This window comes from Lithobates pipiens, unplaced genomic scaffold, assembly GCF_037356315.1.
Source record: "Lithobates pipiens isolate NorthernLeopardFrog02 unplaced genomic scaffold, aLitPip1_a1.2 Scaffold_16, whole genome shotgun sequence".
In the NCBI taxonomy this organism is placed as follows: Eukaryota; Metazoa; Chordata; class Amphibia; order Anura; family Ranidae; genus Lithobates; species Lithobates pipiens.
In genome coordinates, this window is record NW_027507748.1 from 421,757,621 (window position 1) to 421,784,677 (window position 27,057).

The 27,057-nt window shown below is 44.1% G+C and overlaps 1 protein-coding gene and 1 pseudogene across 2 annotated transcripts in view; both read right to left on the reverse strand.

The window, feature by feature from the left end:
• The window catches only part of TLR8 (toll like receptor 8), a 165,466-nt gene that overhangs the window by 122,218 nt on the left and 16,191 nt on the right, over positions 1 to 27,057 (reverse strand). For both annotated transcript variants that reach the window (XR_013274579.1, XM_077482544.1), the window contains exon 2: positions 6,384 to 6,498. The gene's annotated coding sequence lies outside the window, so the exon portion shown is untranslated. The remainder of the gene's footprint in view (positions 1 to 6,383; positions 6,499 to 27,057) is intronic.
• LOC143984409 (small nuclear ribonucleoprotein F pseudogene) lies at positions 2,909 to 3,167 on the reverse strand (annotated as a pseudogene).

Below are 27,057 nucleotides of genomic sequence, written 5' to 3' on the forward strand. Positions count from 1 at the left end.
CATTAATTGCTCCACCATGTTGAAAGGTGCTCCTCCAACTGCAATGAGCTGGCCAATCAGGCGTGTTATTTTACGCACCTGCGCCCAAGACATACCCTTACTCTGAAAGCCACCAAAATCTTCCAGGGTGGCCTGGCTGGTATGGATTGGATGCGGGATAGTAACAGCATTCTTTTCTGCCTTATACTGGCTGGTGGTGCTGGCACTCATGGTGGCTGTGGCGGTGCCACTATTGGTTCCCCTTTTGGTGTTTTGAGGAGTGGCCATAATACTTTTCTCCATTAACAGCACTGCATGGTGGTGCACACGCATGTGCTGGCTCATGCCACTATTACTGAGATGCCCAATGTCTTGGCCCCGGCTGACCTCCCTGCCACAGTGATTGCATTTGGCCTTCTGACCGACACCAATTCTTTTAAAATGCTGCCAAATGCTGGAATGGCAGCCACCACCTTGGACGCTGCCTGATGGAATCCCTTCCACTGCAGTGGTCACACTCTCTTTCTGAGGTTCGGCAGGAGCAGGAGGAAGAGACCTGAACATCCCAGGTATTTTGGGAGCTGTGATGGATTGAGGCCTAATGGTTGCATTGGCCCATTCTGATGCTGGAGGCTTAGAAAGCACTTGGGCAGGGGTCTTTTCAGGAGAGAAAAGTAGTGGGGACTGAGGGGAGATACTTTCTGGGCTGTCGGTGGTGCCAACATGGGTAGAGGGCTGGAAATTAAATTTGTCTACAACAATGTCAGGAAAGCCTGCTTCCACCTCTTTCACGTTGCCATGGGAACAGTGATCATTAGAAGCAGTAAACTCTGTCTCCTTGCTGATGACTGCCAAGCTCCCTGTTGTGCTGATGGTGATGGCGCTGGCAGCAATGGTGGTGGTGACATCATCATGAGCCTCGGCCTCCTGACATGTTTCCTGCTGCATTGCCAGGATCTCCAGCTTTGGCTGCACAAATGTATGTGCACTGGGAACCCCTTTGGCCTGCCCTCTTCCATAAAAGGTACCAATGGGCAGCATGCTACTAGCAGCAGTGGCAGAGGTGGTAGCGCCACTTTTGCTATGAATCGTGCTGCTGGTTCTAGGAGGTAAATCCTGGAACAGCCGGCGACGTGCCAATGTCTGCTGTTTGCCAGGCTCTTTACCACCAGCAGTCTTCACTCCCATTCGCCTTAGCTTAATGGGAGGTGAGCTAAGCTCAGAGGGCGCAGAGACAGAACGTCCCACCTGCTGCTCATGTACACAGCTCATAGCTCTCCCTCTCCCAGCACCACTCTTACTGCTTTTTTGGCCTTGTTTGCTGCTCATTTTTCCTTTAAAACTTAGAAAAATGTAGACAAAAAAAAATATGATTTTGATTGCAGCAAACTAACACCAAAATCACCAAATGTACAAAAAAAAATATTATACCAACAGAAAATAACAAAATATTAACTAAATGAAACAAGAAATGAAAAAAAAAGATCTCTCAAAACCAACCAAAAAACAAATAAAACCAGAAACTAAACACTAACAGATGATACTCTCGCAAACTACAACAGATATAAACTAAAATGAACAATGAAAAACTAAGGATTGCAAAGATATTCGCTCAGATGCACAGACAAATAATTTTGTGATCTGCTCCAATACACTAACTAACCCACAAAGGGAAGTCACATGATCGACCTGCCCTGTAAGCCTCAGCAGCAGAAGAAAACCACTGATTGGTCAACCAAGTCACATGTTGTTTCCGTAGTAACTAAATTTGGACCGAAAAGTGAACGCATCTAACGAACATTCGTATTTCGGATAGGAAATTCTTCAACGGAATTTCGTATTTCGGATAAAAACCAAACTTCCATCAGCATCGACTGTCATATTGAGGTATATTTTTGCCTTTAAATTCATTGTAAAGAACGTTCGAACAAGTTAACGAACCTAACAACAATTCGTATTTCGTATGAAGTGAAATTGAATTTTGGACACCAAATACGAAGTACAAATTAATTCCAATATGAACCGTAACGGAACGGAACAAAACAAATTTATTGACGGCACCCATGTCTGGACATCAGTCCATCCAGTTCAACCTGTGGTATGTGTGTATGTGTTTATGTCAATAGTAAATCGCATATCGCTGTATGTTGTGATCATTAAGATGCCCAGCTAATATTTTTTTTAAACTATCAACGTTGTCAATTCTTGAACATCGCAAAAGTTTGTACCTGAACTGCGAACTCTATTAAAGTCTATGGGACCGAACTTAAAAAAAATCTAAAGTGCCTACTTTGAAGGCTTAGATGCAAGTTATTAGCCATAAAAAGTGTATGGGGGCCCAGGTACTGTATCAATGCAAAAAAATTTTTTTTTCTTAAAAAGATTGTTTTTAAGGGGTCAGTGAATTTAATGATGTTTAAAGTGAAACAATAAAAAAAATCCTTTAAATAAAGTGCATGGGGGGCCCTTAGTCTGCCTATAAAGTGGCCCATCTGTACCATGTATAGAATTTGCTGCAGCATAATTGAAATATATGATATATATGAATTGATTTTCCCTGCAAGCTTTATTTTGTTAAGAGCTTGGGGAGCCAGTCTGTATGATGAGGCCACAATTTAGTGCACTTGGAACAAGATAAGAGATTTTTTGGGATAAATTCTGGTGTCTCTTGCGCAGACTTTGGATGGAAATAACACATTTTTTCACCAGTGAGCAAGCCTTATGTGAAGAAGCCAAATTATAGTACACTCAGGCCAAGATTAACAGTTATTTTTTCAATAAGTTCTAGTGTCTCTTTTACAGACTTTGGATAGAAGTAACAGGCCAGGAAAAATTGGGCTTTTGGTGTTGGTGGTGCAAAAAAATTTCCAACATTAACCTCAAAAGATAAGTTTCAAAATAATTTTACAAAACAAATATGGAAATTGCTTTATTCTCTCATCTCGCCATCTTCTTTGTCCTCTTCTACTCTTTATATATATAATACATTTTTAAACCTTATTAGAACTTCTCCAAGATGTCCAGACAATGCTCCATCAATATACTCTTCTGTATAGGCAAGCTGCATGTACATGTAGCCATCCACAGAGACCAGGTCCCTTGTATTCCATACCCCACTTGAGTTTCACCATTTCTGGCTTACCAGTAAGGCCATTAAGGAATGGTTTTGGGTTTAGTGGCAAACTCATTCTGCCACTGAAGTTTCTGCCGATCTACAGACCAGTGAAAGGAAGAGCATTTCCCCGCGGAATGCTCCGAGAACACACCGCCAGAGAGAGCAGGAAAGGGCTTGAGGTACTCTTGAAAGCAAGAATTGGCCTTTCTGTAAATAATTTAAGTTATATGCACCTGTCAAACAGGTGCAGAAAAATTTGGCTTTGGGTGTTGGTGGTGCCTTCACACCATAACCCTATAGAGGTACTGTTGATGAAAGCAAAAATTGGCTTTGCTGTGAAAAAGTTTAATTATATGCACCTGTCTAACAGGTGTGGAAAAATTGGTCCTTGGGTGTTAATTGTGCCCATGAAACCTATACCAAAAAAGCAGCCTTGACAGTCTTGCAGATATTCCAGATTCAAAAACATTTAAACAGTGACATTGGCATCGGGGGCTTAATACTTGCTATTAATCCAGGACTGATTCATTTTGACAAATGTCAGCCAGTCAACGGAGTCTATGGACAGACACGCTCTCTTATCTGTCATAAAACTTCCTGCAGCATTCAATGCCCATTCAAAAGGCACGCTGGATGCAGGGCAGCCCAGCAGTTCAATTGCATACTGGAAAAGTTCTGGCCAGTGGTCTATTCTCATGACCCAGTAACCCAGTGGATTTTCTACTGGAAAGCTCTCCATGTCTTTTCACCCCCAAATTATCTTCCACTATATGATGCAGATGCCGTCAATGGAATGTGGAGGCTGACAGCCCTGATCAGCAAGGACTAAAACATTTTTTAAATGTATCACTTAGGCGGCCCCCTTCTCCACCGCTCCTCCTTTGACCAACAGAAGCCTCAAAACTGCCTTTTCCATGAGACTGTAACATAAACTTCTCTTTAAGATGCCCTCAAGATAATTGATCCTGTGTCCCCTCTGCAAGGGCAGGATGAGTTCCAAGACTTTTCCCTTGTAACGGTGGTCAAGGAGGGTTGCCAACCAATAATGATCCTACTCCTTGATGCCACAAATTAAAGTTTGCAGAGGCATGAGAAGCAGAGTCCTCTGGGTCACTGAGGATTACACTATTTGGAACCGCCTCCTCCCAGCTACGTACTACTCCCAAGGTTTATGGGGACAGAAAACCATCTCTTAAGGCTGGACGTATGTCTTCCTCTGCTTTAATGCCTCCAAAACTGCCAGAATGCTGCTCTATCTCCTCTTGTGTGTTCTCTGGCATTGCAAGAATGAAGTCTGCATAAAGTGGGCCTTGAGAGGAAAGGAAGTCCTCCTCTGCCTCCTGCTGCTCTGCCTTGAGTGCCCTATCCATAATGTCATGCAGAGTATGCTCCAGCAGGAACACAACAGTGATTGTCACAGGCATGCATTGTCATGGCCTCCTCAAATGATAACAGTACAGTGCATGCATCATTTATCAACAGCCATTGGCGCGGGGGAAAAAAGCAGAGCCGGCCTGAGCCTGTCCTTATACCATACTCACACAAGTACTCGTTGATGGCCCTCTGCTGCATGTACAGCTGCTGCAGCATTGCCAAAGTTGAGTTCCACCTGGTGGGAATGTCACAAATCAGGCGGTTTATGGGCAGATGGAATTCCTGCTGAATTTCAGCCAACCTGGCTGTGTATGACCACCTGAAATGGCTGCAGACACTTCTGGCTGTTACCCATTTGTTACCCAAATTTAATAGATACTGGGAAATGTGTAATTGGATGTACTTTATTCAATGAAAAGTGGTGTTTGGTGCACTTTGAATTGAGGACTGCTGCTTACAGAAATGTAAAAACTATAAATAAAAATGAAAAAAGGGGAGTAACAGCATCACAATCAGAAAAACTGCGGCTGACAATTTAAATTACTAAATGTTATATAATGCTATGTTAAACACTGCCCTACACTATACTCAGACTACACTAACACTCTACAGTAACACACTAACTCACTAGTAGCAATCAGAGCCTTGCTTTATCTATCTCCCCTCCAACAACACACTGAAAAAGGTTCCTGTGGGAAGGAACCTTTTATAGTGTGTGGGGTAGGACTATGAGCACTGAGCCATGATTGAGCAAAGTCATCATGACTTTGCTCAATCGTGGCTCTGATTGGGCAAAGCTGGTCAGGTGCATCCAAATAGGGCCCTAGAATGCACTGTGCAGCTCGCAGTACAATGTGGGGCTTTCGCAGAGCTCCCCGCAAATTCAGCTGTTTGCCGAACAGGCGATGTTTTGGACGAACTTTTGTTAGGCAAATTGTTCGCCTAACTCTAATTATGGAGTCTGTCTGGGAATACATGAAGAGACAGAAGGAATTGAGAAGATCTGTAGTTAGTTATCCACAAAGATGTTTGGAACAACCTACCTGCTCGGGTCCTTCAAAAACTTGGTGCAATTGTTCCTAGAGAATCGCTGCTGTTCTGAAGGCAAAGGGTGGCCACACTAACTATTAATTTGATCTGGATTTACCTTCTGTTCATTTACTTTCCATTTTAATTGATAAAAAAATAAACTATTATCTACAACACCTCCAACTGTCTATCAACTTTTAGATACTGTATCCTTACACTACAACTATGAATTAATGATGGCCTCCATTGCAGGCAATTTACCAAAAGAAAAATGTAGGTGGTCACCTTGGGAGGGATGGTCAAAATCCGCTGATTTTCTGAAAAAATCTTAAACAATATTTAGGCATACTTTACTGAGTTTTCAATTCCTGGTTTCATTATTTTTGGTTAATTTTTAGCTCTATATGTCTACAATGCTTAATATTGGCAACATTTCCCTCCCCTAGGACACAGCTGAGTACCCATAGAGGTGTTTAAGGGAGGCTAATATTTTTCATTTATACAATTAAAATATTTGTATTAATTAACTTTATGATTTTATGTATGTACTCTATTATTAATATCTTATTGCGTGAACTAAACGTCTTTAAGAATATAATTTTTTCATTATTGTTCTTTTGTTTACGCGTATTTGAAATTTATTGTACAATGTACTTTCTATATGCTTTATTTTTAAAATCGATTGATTAAAAAAATATATATATATAAACTATTACCACTTGTATTTCTGAAAGAATTCTTAATTTACACCATTTTTCACACCTGCATAAAACTTTTGCACAGTAGTGTATATTCCAGATTTTTTCCGGGATTCAAAGATAACACCTTTAGCATACACAAGCTAACTTTTACAGTCAAGCAAATGTAGGAACTTGTATTGTTTTACCTTTTCCCATGCTATAGCTCTGTCAATCCAAACTGCTTACAGTCACCTTTCTTGCACATGCAAGGTTCCTTTGGCTGTGAGCTCACAACTGGTTTCCTCCACCTCCTGTTGTGCTCTGATTATACATGTTGATGAAGAAGCAGAAACAAGAGATATCTTATAGTGGTTATAGTGATTCCTTTAAAAATCAGCTATGTTGTTCAAATTTTTAAAGAATATAAAACAAAAATGTAAAAAGATTTTTTTAACATACAACTGAAATGGACAGTACCCTATATGCAGAATACCTCTGATAGCAATGCAGGGTCTTGGCGGTGTCTTGTTTATTCTTTCTGTGGGTACAGTGATTGCCATTGATCTGCATCTCTGGATGATGTGATTGACTATGGATTTACATGGGACATTTTTTTGGGGATAGGTATGAAACCCTCCTCATTCCCATGTGACAAGAGGGGGGTGGTATTTGGGTGCCCCCTTTTTGGTAGGAGGGGTCTTTCAGATCCTGATAAGCTCCCCACCTTCAGATCCCCACAGCCACCAGGCCAGGGTTATGGTGAAGAGTCCCTTACCCTCATCAATAAGAGGATGCGGTGCTTTGCCAGGAGGATCCCTTCTGGCAAGATCCCCTCTCCCCCTTAAATGTTGAGAGCATGTGGCCAGCTATGGTTTACGATGGGGGAGGAACACACTCATCCCCCTCCTTCCCTGGCAAGCCAGGCTGTATGCTCGGTTCTGGTAAGAATTTTTTTTTGGGGGGGGGCACGTTTGCGACGGTTCTCCCTTCAATAAAAAAAATCTGTATTAGACACGAAGGCTTGAATGCCTAAACAGCTATTTGGTTTTGTTAGGGCTGAACCTTGAGGTCACCCCTATCTATAAAGTGTAGTGAGCTTGGTATGCAGTATAGGACAGGCTTATCCTTCAAATTACCTCTGGCACCGTTCAGTCACTCTCTCATTCCTGTCCCCACTGCTTCTGAGCTTGATGTAGCAGAAGTAAGGCAGGCACATCTGGCATGTTTTTTTTTTTTTATAGCAGTGAACCATAGAACATACAGTATAGTGGGAAAAGAACAGAACACATTTCTGGAAAGGATGGACAATGCCCCATCTACACTGACAGTGGAGAGGTCGATCAGCAATGCATTGGGAGCACATTCAGGCCACTAATGCAGCGCTATAACAAAAAATGACTTAGAAAAAAAAATAACATACAGAGCCATGCTAAACTTCATATTTAATATTGATTAATGTTAAAAGCTGTGAGTTTGATGCAATTTTAAACATAATTTAAGAAAACATATGCAAGCTACAGAACCCACCTAGTATGAAGTTATAGTACAAAAACCACCACTAGATGTCACTCTCATAATATCCTGCTCTACATATTCCAGTGGATGTGAGTCCGGAGGTCTACCAAATAATGGAAATTATTATTTAACCACTTAAGCCTGGACCATTTGGCTGCCTAAAGACTAGAGGACTTTTTACAATTTGGCACTGCGCTGATTTAACTGCTAATTGCGCGGTCATGCAATGCTGTACCCAAACGAAATTTGTGTACTTTTGTTCACACAAATAGAGCTTTCTTTTGATAGTATTTGATTGCCTCTGGGATTTTTATTTTTTGTGATATAAATCGAAAAATGCTGAAAAAAAATGATATTTTCTCATTTTTGTTATAAGAAAAATCCAATAAACTCAATTTTAGTCATACATTTAGGCCAAAATGTATTCAGCCACATGTCTTTAGTAAAAAAAAAAAAAAAAATGTCAATAAGTGTATATTTATTGGTTTGCGCAAAAGTTATAGCATCTACAATCTAGAGTACATTTTCTGGAATTTACATAGCTTTTAGTTTATGACTGCCTCATTTCTTGAGGTGCTAAAATGGCAGGGCAGTACAACCACCCCCCCCCCCCAAATTACCCCATTTTGGAAAGTAGACACCCAAAGGAAATTACTGAAAGGCATGTTGAGCCCACTGAATATTGCATTTGTTTGTCCCAAGTGATTGAATAATGACAAAAAAAAAGTTGTCACTAAATGATTTCATGGTTATATATGGAATTGCACCCCAAAATATATTATGCTGCTTCTCCTGAGTACGAAGATACTACATGTGTGGGAGTTTTTGGGAGCCTAGCCACCTACAGGACCCCAAAAACCAAGCACCTCCTTCAGGATTTCTAAGGGCATACATTTTTGATTTCACTCCTCACTACCTATCATAGTTTTGACAAAAAGGAGATACCCTCAAGAAAGTGGGACTTTAAGGGCAACAATATACAAATATAATAAAAAAAATGTTTTATTAAAAAAATAATGTGTATAATTTAATAATTTAACAATATTCAAAACAGTTAAAACACTGATGGTTGTGTTGGTAGGTTCTCATATTAATCCAGACAGCCCCACACATTTTGGGACCAATTATATCCCTTTGTCAGGGGCACTTGTCAGGAGGGAGATCATACCATAGCACACATTATGAATGTTGACTGCTAGACCAATGGCGAGATATAGACCATGAACAGACACAGTCACAACGGGGGGTTCCCCACTCATCCACACAATTCCTCCAAGCGACACCAAAGGGAAGGACAAGGGAGATCTTTATGTTGACGAGTGTAATTCATCGATCGTCCTATAAATACTCCTATGCCCATATCGAGGGATAGGCCCAGAAAGGACTTAAATTCAGAAACCGCAATTGGTTTCCAATCTCTGGCAAGGGAGGACTGGGGATTAGTGGTGATGAATTGACCAGCATACAAATTACTTTGGTCCACAATAGATCTATAGAGATCTTCGGTGAAAAACAACAAATAAAAATCAAGTGAAATAAAACCAACTGTTTCCACCTGTATTCTGGGTTGGCTAGTGAATGGGGTAAGTACAGGTGCTTCAGAAGTGGTGGGCTCCCAATTAGGATTGCCAAATTCTGCAGGAAGGACACTATGGGCACGATGGGCCTGTCTTTGTCTTCTTGGTGGCAGTGGGACACTACTTGTGCTTGCCCCTCGCCAGCTTGAACTGCACTTATGGGACTCGCCACATCAACACGTGTAACTGCAGTGCTGGTTTGACTATGACCAGGGGGTACTTGATCGCTGGTGCTTGCCAGTTCACCAGAATGATGAGCGGCACTAGTACTTCTCTGCTCCATACGAGAGCCCTGCAGTTCTTGCACCTCAACAACAGCAGTAGGAGATCGGGGTCTGGTACGCCTGACCTTGGCAGGGACCACAAATCTGTCATCAGAGCTAGCTGTCATGGAGCCACTGTCATCTATAGGATCATATTCTGAGCCTGAATCTGACAGATGAGTGACTTTCTCTTCACTATCTGTCATGCTTAGAAACGTGTAGACCTCTTCACTACTGTACCTTCAATTTGCCATTTTGGGCTTTAAATTTACTCGTACAGTAGTGAGACTCACAAGTAAAAAAGCTCCTAGGTTGTCAGCAACTGTATCAAACGCTACCAAAATTTTTTTTTACCGATCGCAGGGATCAGGCCTGACTCTGGGAACTCTGCAGTTATGTGTTTAGTATTTTGTAAGTGACCGTGATCAATTGATACTGCACTTGGGTGGGCTGGTCTGGATGAAGAGGCAAAACACAGGTGCTAGCAGGTATCTGGGCTGATCCTGCTAACACTGCATTTTTCGGAACCCCAAATTGCTGGGGACGTTAGTATAGATCTGATCAGATATTGATCCGTTCAGATACTATACCAATAAGGGAGGTGTATGCTGTGTGCGTGAGTGTTAGCGATACTGCCACTAATCTGACGCTGCCTGGGGTGACGCAGACCCTAAAACCTAACTGATTTGACCAACTGGGTGATGAGGGGGTTAAACCTTTATTGGGTAATAAACGGCGAGTATAAAAAACAAACTAAACAACCAGCATCACCCATAACACTTATACGGTGATCACTGGTGAAAGGGTTAACTAGGGGGCAATCAGGGGGTTAAAACCTTTATTAGGTAGTATATGGGGGTACCTGACACTATAAAAAGCTGACGGTGAACCTAAATAACTAACAGGCTAACTAGTGTCACCAGTGACTCTTATATGGTGATCAGAAAAATTATTGATTAGTGACACTGTCGACAGCGGATGAAAGGGTTAACTGAGGTGATCAAGGGGTTAAGCCTTTTTTTGGGGGGGTTAGGGGGGTACCCTAGACCTAAAGGGGTCTACCACTAACAGCCCTAACACTTATAACAGTCACAAAATGACGCCAATGCAGTGATCAGTAAAAAAATAAAAACTGCTATTGGTGTCACTATGAGAGGGGGTGCAGGGGGGGGGGTGATTTATGTGCCTATGTGTACTAGTGTTAGTATAGTGTTGGTGCAAACTCACATTGATGTCTTCTCTCCTCGGGCGCCGAAACGAAAAGGCTGCACAAGGAGAGATTACATCACTTCTTCTGCTTCTGGTTACATTTCAGAAGCAGAGGAAGCTTCCCATTCATCAGGAGCGATCGTGAGGGGGTGGCCATGAATCAGTGGCCTCCCCCTCAGGACAGATCACTCCTGCAATGATGCTGACCGACTCAGGCACTGGGGGAGGCGCAATCGTGCCCCCCAGCCCGTGGGAGGGGAGTAAGGGCACATGCCATTCTGCCGACGTATATCGTCACGAGGCAGTCGGCAAGTGGTTAATAGTTAGTACTCCTCCAAATCAAAGATCCCATTGCTCAAGGGTGTAGCTCTAAGGGCACTTTCACACTGTCAGCGCCCGGGCGTCGGCAGTAAAGCACCATCATTTTTAGCGGCGCTTTACTGTAGTTTTTGCAGTGCTTTTAACCCCCGGTAATGGACGAAAAAGGGTTAAAAGATTTCAATGAGCTGGGGAGCTGTAAGACCGGTGCATACACTGCTCCTATAGCGCCTCAAGATGCTGCTTGCAGGACTTTTTTGAGCATCCTTCCAGTGCACCGATCCAGTGTGAAAGCACTCAGGCTTTCACATTGGAGTGAAAGGAGAGGCGCTTTGCAGGTGCTATTTTTAGCGCTGTAGTGCCTGTAAAGCACCTCAGTGTGAAATGGGTCTAAAGGTTATTACATATCCACCCACCAATTCCAGGGTCCTTTCAGTGAGGGATACACCAAAGGTCAGTCCTCGAATGTTCAAATAATTTTCACTGTTTCCTTTGGACACCATGAGCTGCAGTGGAACAAAATTTTTTAGTACTTATAGGGTAAATGTCTATTTGTATTTACTGGCCAGGTGACATTAAAGAGGAACTGCAGTCTATCACATAATTTGTAATATTATTATTATTATTCAGGATTTATATAGCGCCAGCAATTTACGCAGCGCTTTACAATATAAAAAGGAGACAATACAGTTACAATACAAGAGGATTAAGAGGGCCCTGCTCAGAAGAGCTTACAATCTAATATATAAAAACATCTTTGCCATTGTATGTTGGTATTCTACAGTATTCTACTATGAAGCACAGAAAGCACTGATGAGACAAGTAAATGGCAACATGCAGATAGGCCTCTTCAATGTCTATAGATGCTACTGTAGGTATTCCCCTCAGAGAGCCAATAACTGACCCTGGGGATTGCACATGAAACTTTATAACTAGGAGTAGGGATGAGCCGAACACCCCCCCGGTTCGGTTCGCACCAGAACTTTCGAACGGACCCCAAATTCGTACGAACTTTAGAACCCCATTGAAGTCTATGGGACTCGAACGTTCGAAATTAAAAGTGCTAATTTTAACGGCTAATATGCAAGATACTGTCCTAAAAAGGGTTTGGGGACCTGGCTCCTGCCCCAGGGGACATGGGTCAATGCCTAAAAATGTTTTTAAAAATGGCCGTTTTGGCGGGAGCACTGATTTTAATGACGATTAAAGTGAAAAAAAAAAAGTGAAATATCCCTTTAAATATCATGCCTGGGGGGTGTCTGTAGTATGCCTGTGAAGTGCCACGTGTTTCCCGTGTTTAGAACAGTCCCCGCACAAAATGGCATTTAACGGAAATAACATCATTTAAAACTGCTTGCGGTTTTAATGTTATATCTGGTTCCTGCAATATGGTTGAAAATCATTGAGAAAAATGGCATGGGTAGCCCTCCCTGCCCATTTCCACCCCCTTTGGGTCTTGTACGCATATTAAGGGGAACCCCGTACCCATATTAAAAAAAGGAAATGCGTGTGGCCCCCAGGCCCTATATACTCAGAACAGCAGTATACAGGCGGTGCAAACAAGACAGGGACTGTGTAGGTTTGTTGTGTTAAGTTGAATCTGTTTGTAATTTTCAACTGGTACATTTTTAAAGTGTAGCTCCAGTCAAAAAAACTATTTTTAAGCTTTTTGGAAAACATAGGGAAGGGTTATCACCCCTGTATAATTTGTTTTGTTGTCCATCTTTTTTCATCTCACTTGCTGTTGTCTCCTTCCGTTTGCAAGTAGGAGATGTTTGTAAGTTGGATGTTTGAAAGTAGGGGCCTGCCCTATATGCTCTGCAGAAATGGCGGAACAAGGTGTTGGTTTTGCCACAACATTGTAAGCCCTCAAAGTGACTCTTGGTGGGCGCTGGAGCGCCCTGCTGTGAACGATTATATCAAGAATTGTAATTACATGCCATTGTTGAACAGTGGTAGAAAAATTGACCTTTGGTGGTTGTGGTGCTGGTGCCACAACACTATAAGTCCTCACAGTTACTCTGGGTGGGCACAGGAACGGGCCCTCCTGTGAAATATTATATCAAGAATTGTAATTACATGTCCCTGTTAAACAGAGGCAGAAAAATTGGGCCTTAGACACTGGTGCTGGTGCCACGACACTGCAACCTCTCCCATATACTCTAGATTTAGTGCAGGAATTAGCCCTGCTGCAAAGCATTGCATCAAAAATTGTACTTAAACGCCCCTGTTAAACAGGGGCAGAAAAATTGGGCCTTAGACACTGGTGCTGGTGCCACCACACTGCAACCTCTCCCATATACTCTAGTTTTAGTGCAGGAATTAGCCCTGCTGCAAAGCATTGCATCAAAAATTGTACTTAAACGCCCCTGTTAAACAGGGGCAGAAAAATTGGGCCTTAGGCACTGGTGCTGGTGCCACCACACTGCAACCTCTCCCATATACTCTAGTTTTAGTGCAGGAATTAGCCCTGCTGCAAAGCATTGCATCAAAAATTGTAATTAAACGCTCCTGTTAAACAGAGGCAGAAAAATCGGGCTGATGGCATCACCCACAACCAGAAATGTTCTTCCAACCTATCAGCGGAGGAGGAAGAGGATAGACAATCAACATAACAGGACAGTCACTCAGCATCAGCATAGGCAGTCTTGAAGGGATGTGATATTTCAAAAAAAATTATTCGGTTACATCAGCTTCAGGTGCTTGGTAGCTGTGGGTGATGCAAGACTGATTCATCTTGATGAAGGTCAGTCGATCAACTGATTCGGTAGACAGCCGCACCCTGTGATCGGTAACAAAGCCACCAGCAGCACTGAAGGTGCGTTCCGAAAGAACGCTGGATGCAGGACAGGCCAGTAGCTCAATTGCATACTGTGCAAGCTCTGGCCAGTGATCCATCCTCAAGACCCAGTAAGCCAGAGGATTTTTCGGTGGGAAAGGTGTCCAAGTCTGACCTTGCCCCTAGGTATTCCTGCACCATGTAAATCAGACGCTGGCGATGGTTGCTGGAACCGATCATACCTTGGGGCTGCGGACTAAAAAATTATCTGAAAGCATCAGTCAGACGGCCACCTTCTCCACCGCTCCTTCTGACCGATGCCCTAGCAACACGTGGTCCAGGACCAGGAGTTTGTAACCTCCCAGTCTCTGGGAATGCGTTGCACAGACCTTTCTGCAAGGCCTCCCGGAGATGTCTCATCCTCTGCTCCCTCTGCGATGGCAAGATAAGGTCTGCAACCTTACCCTTGTACCGTGGATCAAGGAGAGTGGCCAGCCAGTAATGGTCCCTCTCCTTAATCTGAAGAATACGAGGATCCTTCCGCAGGCTTTGCAGGATCAGGGAGGCCATGCAGCGTAGGTTAGCTGAGGCATTCAGTCCGGAGTCCTCTGGGTCACTAAGGACAACATGATCCACAGCTACCTCCTCCCAGCCACGTACAAGGGTTTCTTGGGACTGTAAATCATCCCTACAAGACTGCTGCTGCTGATGCTGAGTGCCAGCCTCCACCTCCATGCTGACACAATCATCCTCCTCCTCCTCTTCCTCCTCCTCATCCTCTTCCTGTGTGATGAGTGGCACAGCAGGAACACTGTCTGGATAAAGGGGGCCTTGAGAGGCAAGGAAGTCCTCCTCTTCCTGCCTCTGTTCTGCCTCAAGTGCCCTGTCCATTATTCCACGCAGCGTATGCTCCAAGAGGTGGACAAGAGGTACAGTGTCACTGATGCATGCACTGTCACTGCTCACCATCCTTGTGGCCTCCTCAAATGGTGACAGGACAGTGCATGCATCCCTGATCATGCCCCACTGGCGTGGTGAGAAAAAACCGAGCTCCCCTGACCCTGTCCTGGTGCCGTAGTCGCACAGGTACTCATTGATGGCCCTCTGCTGCGTGTGCAGCCGCTGCAGCATGGCCAACATTGAGTTCCACCTGGTGGGCATGTCACATATAAGGCGGTTCTTGGGCAGGTTCAACTTCTTTTGGAGCTGAGCCAGCCGAGCACAGGCATTAAATGATCGGCGGAAATGCACACAGACTTTCCTGGCCTGCTTCAGGACATCCTGTAAGCCCGGGTACCTGCCCAAGAACCGCTGCACCACCAGGTTAAGGACGTGAGCTACACAGGGCACATGGGTCAGTTGTCCCTGTCGGAGGGCGGAGAGGAGGTTGGTGCCATTGTAGCAAACCACCATTCCTGGCTTAAGCTGGCGTGGCGTCAACCACCTCTCGGCCTGCCCCTGCAGAGCTGACAAAACATCCGCCCCAGTGTGGCTCCTGTCCCCCAAACAAACCAGCGCAAGCACGGCATGGCATCGTTTTGCCTGCGTACTTGCGTAGCCCCTGGAACGCCTACGGAGCACCGCTGGTTCTGAGGACAGAGCACTGGAAGAGGCCATGGAGGAAGAAGAAGAGGAGGGGGTGGAGGAGAGAGGTGTGTCACAACCAATAGTAGCATTTTGGAGGCGTGGTGGCGGAACAACCTCCAACACTACTGCACCTTGTCCTGCATCCTTCCCAGCTGCCAGAAGAGTGACCCAATGGGCCGTGAAAGACAGGTAACGTCCCTGTCCATGCCTGCTGGACCATGAGTCAGCGGTAATATGCACCTTACCGCTGACCGCCCTGTCCAGCGAGGCAAGGACATTGCCTTCCACATGCCGGTAGAGAGCCGGAATTGCCTTCCGTGAGAAAAAGTGGCGTTTGGGGACGTGCCACTGAGGAACCGCACACTGTACAAACTCACGGGAAGGGGGCCGAGTCTACCAACTGAAAAGGCAGCAGTTGAAGTGCTAGCAATTTAGCCAAGCTAGCATTCAACTGCTGGGCATGTGGATGGCTGGTAGTGAACTTCTTTTGCCGGTCCAGCAGCTGGGGCAGGGACATTTGCCTGCTATAATCGGACGTGGGTGTACTGCTAGCAGAGTGCCTGGAAGCACTTGGCTGTGACACACCTAATTCTACACCTTCATTCCTCTCAGAGCAGGTTTCAGAGAGGACTGAAGGTCTAGTGGGGTTGGAGATCCCAGCTGATGAGGAGCAAGGAGAGGTCCGCTTTGTTCTTTGGTGTGGGTCTTTGAGGTACGCTTGCCAACGAGCTGCATGGCAGGTCAACATATGTCTGGTAAAGCATGTGGTGCCCAAGCGGCTGATGTTTTGGCCACGCGAGATACGCTTGAGACATATGTTGCAAATAGCAGCGGTGCTATCTGATGCACTCGTCTCAAAAAAGGCCCACACCAAAGAACTTTTAGAATAACGTGCAGAGGCAGTGCCCTGCACAGGCGGAGCATTGCGGTGTGATTTAGTCGGTGTGCTGCCCCTAAGCTGGCCCCCGGAGGGCATCCTGCCTCGTTGGACATGTGCCTCCTCCTCCTCCTCCTCCTCCTCCTCTCTCCTACCAGGCACCCACGTGGAGTCAGTGCCCTCATCATCGCTGGAGCAAACCTGGCAGTATGCTGCAGCTTGTGGAACATAACTGCCAGATTGCTGTCCTTCTTGAGCATCCCCTCTCTCTGCATTCACGCTACTGCCTTCCTCTAGCTGAGTATAATCATCAGAGCCTACAAAACACTGGGCATCCTCCTGGAGCATGTACCCAACACTGTGCTCAAAGAGTTCAGGAGACTCCTCAGGAGGATGTGGTGGGTCTAGGGAAGGAGTCACTGATGATGACATTGAGAGGAGAGAAGACGATGCATTGGCAGCTGCTTTGCTAGTACCCTGAGACTGGGTGAGAGAGGATGAGGAGGATGAAGAGGGCTTGGTCATCCACTCTACCAAGTCGTTGGCATGTTGCGGCTCAACATGTCCAGCTGACGAAAAGAAGGACAAGCGTGTCCCATGGCCACGTGCTGATGATGACGATGCACCGCGTCCACGACCAGCACTGTTGTCTCTAGACACAGAGCCTGCTTGCCCTCTTTTATCGGCTCGCGCCTGTCTGCCTCTCCTTTGCTTGCCTTCCAGACATGGTAATGGCCTGAAGGGAGTTGGGAAAAACAGCAATTGGGTAGTGTATATTGTGCTGGAGGCACACACAACTTCCAATAACTCCTGCAGATGGCAGATGGCTCAAATAGAGAAGAGCTATGTAGGTGGATATAGCGGTGTATACTGGGTTCAGAGCACGCAGACAGCACGCACAACCTCCTACCGCTGACTACAAGCTCTATTTAAAACAAGCAAGATAGTTTGCTATATAGGTGGATATAGCGGTGTGTACTGGGTTCAGAGCACGCAGACAGCACGCACAAGCTCCTACCGCTGACTGCAAGCTCTATTTAAAACGAGCAAGATAGTTTGCTATATAGGTGGATATAGCGGTGTGTACTGGGTTCAGAGCACGCAGACAGCACGCACAAGCTCCTAACACGGACTGCAAGCTCTATTATAAAAGATAGATTTATCGCTAGCTATATAGGTGAATATAGCAGTGTATACTGCGGTCAGGGCACGCAGACAACAACCACTACAGAAGAGCAAGAACGAAAAATCGGCCGATAACGATCGGTGTATACTGTGTTGAAGGTACACAGAACACCCACTAACTGCTTCAGACGCCAACATACTACACAAGGCCGCCGCGCTGGCAGCCTTATATAGTGTGGGGCGTGTACTACACAGCCTGAGCTATGATTGGCCACAGGCATCCTGCCTGTGGCCAATCATGGCTCTCCTTGCTGCCGGCGCTGTGATTGGCTAAGCATGCGGGGTCACAGTGCATGCTTGGCCAATCATGAGCCAGCAATGCACTGTGCCATCGCAGTGCATTGTGGGCCGTGAGCGCCACACGAATTTGGCGCGAACGGCCCATAACGTTCGGAATTCGCCAAACGGGCGAACAGCCAATGTTCGAGTCGAACATATGTTCGACTCGAACACGAAGCTCATCCCTAACTAGGAGGTATTTGTTTAGGGATTTTAGGTTCAGGATAGGGTGAATACCCTGACTGGGTTTTGGTACCGTAAATAAGTTTAAACAGAATCTTTGGAATATGATCTCCAGGGGTACTGGAATGACTACTTCCTGAGAAAAGATATTTGAGAGTTCACTGCTGTCCTTGAGCAGATTTAGGTTGGTTTAAAACAAGAAAGCGGTGAGGAGGTAAGAGTTTGGAACTTTATTTTGTATTCCTTTGAAACCACCAATTGAACCCAAAAGGTCTGCGTTTTCTGGGACACAGAGAAAGGCAAACTGTAACATTTCCCCATACTCTTAGGAGTAAGGATGCTCTTTCATTGGAAAGAAGGCTTTGTGATAGACTTGGTGGATTTTGTGTTCCAAATTTTGCACTGAAAGAAGGCCTGAATTTTGGCTTAGCAGTTGAAGCCTGGGCAGAGCATTACGATGCTTTGCGTTTTGAGGAGGTAAAAGCCTCTGAGGAGGAGGGTTTTGAAACCTTCTGATATACATTGTTTTAATTCAGCTACCGTTTTGGTATACATCCCATTTCAATTGTTATAACTGTTGATAAAACAGTTAAAACTATGTAAATTATTATGGTGAAAACCCCTAGCGTCCTGTGTGCCATTTGTAATTCAGGATCAGGGGAAATATTTTTGTAAGTGTCTTGGGGGTTATAACCCAAAAAGAATAGATAGTAACAAAATATACAGAATAATACAATAATATAAAGAGGGAGAATATATATTGGGGAGTAGAAGGGTAGAGGGAAGAGAGAGGGGGTGGGAAGTGGCTGTTGGGGGGGGGGGGGGTTTAGAGTATTTGTTTCTGTTACATATAAGTAATTCTTATGTTAGACATGTAAATTCAAGGATGGTTTACCTCAGGTCCTCTAGGTAGGTTTAATTTAAGTGTGTCTAAGCATCACACCCATCTAGTGTATTCATCCATTTAGCATTTTGGCAAAGGCGTCTGAGTACTTAAAGGCGAACCAAGATCTCCATAGCTTATGGAATTCGTCAGTCCTCTCTGAGGCCATTGCTACAGTCTTCTCCATCTTGTATAGTGATTCACCTCAGACAAACATTCCCTTATTGTGGGTGGGTGTGTTGATTACAGTGTCTTGGAATTGTTTTTGCCGCATTCAGCATGTGGCGGACAACTCATTTTTTATACCTGCTCAATGAGTAGTTGGATATGTGTAGCAAACAGCAGTCAGGTGTGAAGTTCAGTTCAGTTTCTGTTATGGCAAGGATCCAAGAACAGACCTCATCCGGGAAACCAAAGCGGCCGATCCCACCAGATGTGCAGCATGGTACCCCTGGCAGTGCCACATCTGTAGCAGGTCTCTGTTGCTTCTGGGTACCATGCATGCAGTCTAGCCAGGGTAAAGTACCAATTCGTCAGTACTTTATATGAGGTTTCTTGAGTGCTGGTGCTGATGGAACACTTGTGTCCTAAGATACATGCGTTTTCCCATTGTTCGTCAGTAAAGGTCTTTTTAAGGGATATTTCCCAGTCCTTCTTGTGCCTACTTGGTTGTCCTTTCCTGTTGGTCTGTAGCCAGTTGTATATCAGAGAAGTTGCTTTGCTCACTGGTTCTCCCGTGATGCACAACTGTTCAAACCAAGTCTGCTCTCTCAAAAATTGTTGTCTGTTAGCAGCACAGTGGACATGGTCGTGTAATTGCCTGTACTGCCAGTGGGTAAAGTGTTTTGCTTGCAGTTCTATCTTTAGCTCGTCGAAAGTCTTAAGTCTACCGTTTACTATGCAATGGGTGATGGTCATAGGTGTCTTATCTTCTCTATGTGGGAAAGACGTCGTAGTATGTCCTGACGCAAACGCTGGGTTGTGAATCAGTGGGGTCAAGGGACCAGGAGTGGAGGAAAGATTATATTCTGTGACTGTGTTTGTGTCTGTGTCACTATTTGGAAAACTTCTAGTGTTGGTCCAATTGTAGGGTGTAGGGCTAAGTTAGTTGAGCGTGCTTCTTTAGTAACCCATGGTAGGAATCTCAACTGGGTCTTAGTCTGTAGGTTTTCGATCCCACCCAGTCTTTGGAAGATGCAAGGCAGTTCCAATCTAGGATACGTATCAGATGCGTTGCATAGTAATAATGCTTGAAGTGCGTTCGATTAATAGCCCCTCAGCTTTTGGTGTAGTCAAAGTTAGCATGCTAATACTTGATTTCTTCCCAGCCCAAATGAAGTCTCTCAGTATCGTGTTCAGTTGGGAGAAGAACTTTTTGTGTAGTCTGATGGGCAGAGTGTGGAATAGGTACAGTACCTTAGGTAATACTGTCATCTTTGCTGCTGCCACCCTCCCAAACCATGATAATGGCTTGAGATTCCAGAGTTGGAGGTCCCGACACAGATTTTGTAGGAAGGGATGAAAGTTTTGTGTGTAAAGACTGTCCAGTTCTGGTGTAAGCCATATCCCTAGGTATTTGAGCTTAAGGTCTACCCACTTGAAAGGGCAGTTGGATTTGGTGTTCTGCAATTGCCTGGGGTTTAAAGATATGTTAACTGCCTCTGATTTTTCATAGTTGAGCTTGAAATTGGAGAGGTATCCAAACAGTTCAAAATCTTTAATTAGGTTGGGAATCGATTATATTAGGTTGTTTAAGGACAAACAGAAGATCATCCGCATAAGCGGCTATTTTGTGGTGTGTGGATCCTAGGGATAGACCTTTGACTGATGAATTTTAATTTATCGTTTGTATACACGATTCTAGTGTGAGGATAAATAGTACTGGGGACAAAGGGCAGCCTTGTTGAGTGCCGTTGTGTATTTGCACTGGTTCTGAGAGAGTCCCATTTATTTTTAGTCTGGCTGACGGGGTTTGGTACAGTGCCGAGGTCCATGTCAGTAAGTTGGATTGGAATCCAACATGCCTGCACACCGCGAACATGAAGTCCCACGCCACGCTATCGAAGGCCTTCTCCGCATCTGTGGATAGGAGAAGGCCTTCGGCAGTGTTCCCTTTAGGTTCATCTATGAGATTCACGGCTTTGGTGACATTATCACGAGCCTCTCTCCTCGGGATGAAGCCCACCTGCTCCGGGCCAATGGTATCTGGCAGGAGTCTGCCCAATCTTGTTGCGATCATTTTGGACAAAAGTTTTATGTCCAGGTTAAGCAGAGATATTGGCCTATAGCTGGAGCAGGATTTGGTATCTCTGCCGGGCTTGGGGAGCACTGTGATATGTGCCAAGTTGAAGGTGGGTGGGAGTTCCTGGGGTGCTGTTAGGGAGTTCAGTGCATTTAGCAGGGGTTTTGCCAATAGGTGTGAGAAAGTCTTATAATAAATGGCTGATAAGGGCCCGGGCTTTTTACGGATTTTAGTGTTTTGATAGCCTGAAGGAGTTCTGATACCTCTATAGGTTTGTCAATTTCCTCTGCATCAGAGGCTGGCAAGCTTGGTAAGCCGCTTTTGTAGTAAGTATTGTTCTATGATCTGGGGTCTGGATCCTTCTACTGTTGCGGGTTTACGTGGGGGTGGAATATTGTACAGTTTCGAGTAGAACTTGTGAAATTCCGACGCAATGTGGTCTGTGTCGTGTACTAATTTGTTTTCTCTATTTTTAATCTGGGTAATGGTAGTTGAGGCGCAAACATCTCTTAAGGCCCTAGCCAAGAATTTGGTATTTTTGTTCCCATGTTCATAAAAGAAACCGCGCCGGAAAAATAATATTCGTTTTGCTTGTAAGTCTAGTTTTTCCTACGGGGCTTTACGTGCTAGTAAAAGTTCTTTGGCTAAACTGATAGCCATCAATCTTTTGTGTTGGTTAATGAAAACATCTTTGCTATTCTGAAGCTTCCCTCCAACCACTTTGCATATTATTTTATATATGCTGTGATTCTGTACTTCCCAAATATGCTGTAGAAATCTCCTCCACTGTCTGGCTGCAACCATTTTAACTGTGGACATCTGAAGCGGCTTCCTGTTCACTTCCTGGATTTACACACACACCTGCCACTCTCACTGGCCCTCTTGTGATTCAACCCCCCTTGCTTCCTGGCAAACTCTCATGAGAGTGAGAGAGAGAGAGCTGTGCTTGATGTCCTAAGCCTAGGCTAATGACCAGACAAGAAAGGGAAGTGGGTTGTGTAAGATACAGTATTTACTGGCAGAAAAAACATTTTTTTACTATCCAAAGTTAAAACAATAAGGGCAGAAGATTTAATAGATGAAAAAATTACTGAAGTTTGGTTTTTAAGACTACAAAAATCCTGGCTTTGACTTGTTAATTCAAAAATATTTTCTATATATGAACACACCACTGATTCAGAAAAATAATGTAAAAAATAAAAATCTAAAGGATTATATTTCAATAGTAGTATATGTTATTATCTGAAAGTGGACTCTTCAGTAATATCACCTATGGGTAAGTCAGAATGACAGGGTGGTTATCACATCCTCCATGTTCCCTCCTCATTGACTGCCAAGCAATGGTTACATGAGAGGTGGGTGGGTCCTTCTAGGCTATGCTAGGCACTTTGTACAAGGTCACTGATGTACACATGGGGTTCCTTTACTTGAGTCACGCCCAGGACCTGGTAGATGACAAACATGAACAAATTCTAGTAAACCCTTTTGATGTATTAAGCATCACCACGGTTACTTGTGCATTAAGGAGGGACATGCCTCTCCACCTGTACAGTAAATCACTGCTACCTCCCCCCCAGTAATGGTATGGGGTCCCACTGTGCACCTAGCATGGACTCCATGCATACACTTTACCTAACTCTTTCTCTTTCATATCTGTGTAAAGGATGAGGGTCCTGGAGGTGCAGATCTGCTCCCATTGCTATGGGATTTGGATTGCAGCCGAAGGAATGCTGACAACATCTCCCTTGCTGCAAGAGGCTATCTCACATGCCACATGTACACGCTTAAGGACAGGCTGCTAGAGAAACCATTATTGCCCTTGGTAAGCATTATATCTGCATACTGTATTAATTTCTTGTACTGATGTCTTCATACCCCAATGTGTTAGTGACCTGGACTGTAGACTATATGTGCCGGTTTCTTACATTGCACCCTTGATTAACTTCATATAAGGCAAAGACAAAATTTCAAAAAGTTTTACTCAAAAAAATACATGAACACAATGACAATCACAGGTAACAGTTCGGAATAAAGTCCAGACATTCCCCTAACATATTAGGAAAAATAAACTGCGCTCAGGTGAAAACAAAAAAAATAAATGAGTAAAACTAAAAGGCCGCAGCTCTAAGGCCGCGTACACACGCGGGGACTGTTCGCTCAACTTTGTCCGCTGAACAGTGTTTCAGCGGACAGTCCGCTCGTGTGTGGGCTTTCAGCGGACAGTTTCAGCGAACAGTCTGCTGAACAAAGTTTTTCGGAATTTCCGAAAAACTGTCCGCTGAAACTTTGTTTCAGCGAACAGTCCCCTCGTGTGTAGGCTTGTTCGTCAAACTAAGTTCCGCGCATGCTCAGAAAGGATTTACACGCCGAAGGTTGCATTGCAGTGTATAGGACGTAGTTTTCTAGTCCCGTCGTACGTGCCGTTCACGTCATCGCGCACGGTTTCAGCGGACTGTTCGTTCATCGTGTGTGGGCAAGTCCGTCCATGCTAAGTTTGAGCGGACTGTCCGCTGAAACTGTTTGACAAACAAAGTTGAGCGAACAGTCCCCGCGTGTGTACGCGGCCTGAGTGGGATACACACACTGAAATAGACTATAGAAAGAGAAAGCTGCACCACAACCCCTATTATCTAACCCAACCAATATGAATTAATAAATTAATATGCGAATACTTAATGTGCACATAGATAAATAAATAAATGAATAAATGTATAATACATAAATAAATGAATTATATTAATCCCACATAGATTGATTAAGCAGAGAATCATAAATAATAAATAAATCAGCTTAAAAAAAGCCAGAGCTAAAAAATAAAATAAAATCAGCAATCAGCAACCTGAAATACCGCTAACAATGGCGCCGTCTCTGCTGCTTCCAGTCTGTCACTGCTGCTTGTCTCCGGTGGCGATAGGCAGGTGGGGAATGTCCGGTCTTGTCTTTATAAGAGATAAAAAGGACATAAGCTCATCTGTTATCCAGTGGTCCAGGGGGCTCCTACTGTCCGGAAAAGGGCTTGAAATGCATGGCTGTGTATGTAGTGTATCCTCAGTACGTCCTGTGGCCAAGAGGAAGGCAACAGGAACCAGCGTTGAATGCACGGAAATTACGTCACGGACAGCGGGATTACATCTGGGGGAGCTGTTACAGTGAAAGAAGATGGGCTGGCAGGCTATGGGCTCGGAGCATCAGCTCCTTCTACAGGACAAGCAGCGGTGACAGACTGGAAGCAGCAGAGACTGAGCCATTGTTAGCGGTATTTCGGATTGCTGATCGTGGAAGTTATTTGTGTGATGCCGCCATATACTGGGGATAGCTGATCTATTAGCGTCTGATATATGGAGAAAGACACAGATGACTTACTGTTAAGGCTGTATTTTGATTTCCATCTGGTAAGCGCATCCACTTCTCGGTGACGGGCACTGGCTTGCTGTTTCATGTGGATCCACCGTGGTGTCCTTATAGGAATTTATGTAGAGGACTTTATTATATATATTTTTTTATTTTTTTTTATTTTTTTTTAGCTCTGGCTTTTTTCAAGCTGATTTATTATTATGTATGATTCTCTGCTTAATCAATCTATGTGGGATTAATATAATTAATTTATTTATGTATTATACATTTATTCATTTATTTATCTATGTGCACATTAAGTATTCACATATTCATTTATTAATTCATATTGGTTGGGTTAGATAATAGGGGTTGTGGCGCAGCTTTCTCTTTCTATATTCCCCTAACATCCCTAACTATAGCCTGAAGTCCATAACTGGATGAGTCCATTTGGATTAAACTCTGATTTTGGCAATTCTCTTGTCCTCCAGACTCTGATGACAGCAGTCCACCCCCCGCATTTTCAGGCCCCATCCAACTCCAGACATCCCTTATTCTCTTTCTGTTTTTAGGCTTCTGCTTGAATCCTTCCCCCCCTCCTGTTTCCTTTTATATCTCACAGAACCAGTGGGCCAGATCCCACCAAACAGAAAACCCAGGAACACACTTAACTTGTAGCTTCCTGACTGGGCAGTGAAAATTGGCAGTCGGGAACTTCAACCTACGTATACACCAACCACCATGCTTAGTAACTTAGTGCAGACTTTCCACAGACCATGATGGCTAAAGCAAATACTCCATGTCAAGTATGCAATGCTGAGATTTCAGAAATTAGATTAGGTGGAAAGTTATTCCCCCGTGTGCCAAATTCCAATATACAGTATGATGCTGAGACAGATGTACTCCACGCATCTAGTGAACTGGCTAGAACACCTCCAAAAATAAGCATACTGACTGCACTAGAGCAGCTTGATCACTGCAAGGTAGATGCTGGTCTGAAAGAGTAAAAATTACTTTTAAGAATGCCTCAAATGCTTGTCAGCAGAATCTTTGAAAGAAGGAACACCTTCTATTGTTATAGTAAGATGTTTAGGATGAATGTGCAGGGTCTACTACCAGACAAAAACTTTCTAAAGTGATTGTAAATGATCACCTTGTAAAACAACCAATCCAGTTTAAAATTTAAATGAAAGGCAAACATTTGTGTAAAGATATAAAAGCACATTATAAATACCTTTTCCCCCCTTTTTTTTCTATAAGTGATCACATTCCCTGTGTTTTCAGCTGCATACAAGCTGAGGGGAGGAGGAGCAACAGTACACTGATCTTTCCAGTAAAAGGCTGGGTGGGTGTAACGTCAGGATAAGTCTGATCATTAGAGAACAGGCCAAGTTCCCAGTATAGCTAGGGAACTGACCATGGTGAGCTCTCCTGCTTAGTGTGGTCAGTTTTTAACAGGAAAGCAGAGGGACTGGCAGGATCACCAGGGATTTAACACAAAGGAAGCAATACAAAGAGAACAGGATACTTTTCTATACAAGTATATGATACTGCGGGCACATACTATATCAGGAATTTGAAATGCTGGGGTAACAAACACTTTCACTAATTTTTTTTTTCACTGGATAGAGCTGATGATTCTCAGAGGGATGGAAATCTTTTCTGGATTAAGCCAATTGTAATTGATTGTCCATTATATTTGTTCATGAATGGGGAATGTTTTTTTAGGCTTAGCATATCTCTTAGTGCCAAAGGGCTTGGCAAGACAGAGATGAATCAAGTGGCAATGCTAAGGCTTTTACATGAAGCAAAACAATCAGGTAATAGGAGAAGGGAGGTGAGAGATCTTCCATGGACTCCTCTAAGACCACTTCTTCTTTATTCCCCTCTATCTAAAGCAGGCATATACAGATCCAACTCAGGTAGAGACAGAGGTGGAGAAGGAGCCTGGCACTCTGAATCCTGCACAGTAATGGCTGTATTGAATTGTGACAATTTCAGAAAAATCTGCCTTAAGCCGACCATAGAGAGGTTTTCTTTCCTGCAACCACAGTCAGTGTTGATAGGGGAATCCCTCCCACTCTGTTCTTCCCTGTGGATCTAGAACTCAGTGATTACTGCTAATAATAGTAGTAATAGCCACTAGCAATAATTGCATGTAGAATTCACAGATTGGTTGCACCCAAGTGGATCAATCGATCAAGTTAAGTACATTCAGCCTGCCCATACATAGTTGAAATCTCAGTTCCTGCTGAACTGGCTGAGATTCAAACTGTCTATATGTGTCTTTGGGTAGGCTGCATGAGCTAGAATTAAATGCAAAGACTGGTGTCAAAACAGGCTCCTTCTCCGATGCAAGGGAATTATTATCAGTCATCAGTCTGAGCAGTTTACTTGTTTTGCAGGCCTTCGGCAGAGCAAATATGTGCCTAAGCTTTTGCCTCAGTTCCCTTGGGTCTGGTTTCTGCCATTGCTATTAGTGAGGGTATTCCCCTGTGGGACACTCACAAAGTAAGATTGCAGCCAATCAGCTTCTAACTTCAGTTTGCTCAATTAAACTTTGACAAGAAAACCTGAAAGCCAATTGGTTTCTGTGCAGAACTGCACCAGATTTTGCACTCTCCAATTTTAGTAAATCACCCCCTTTGCC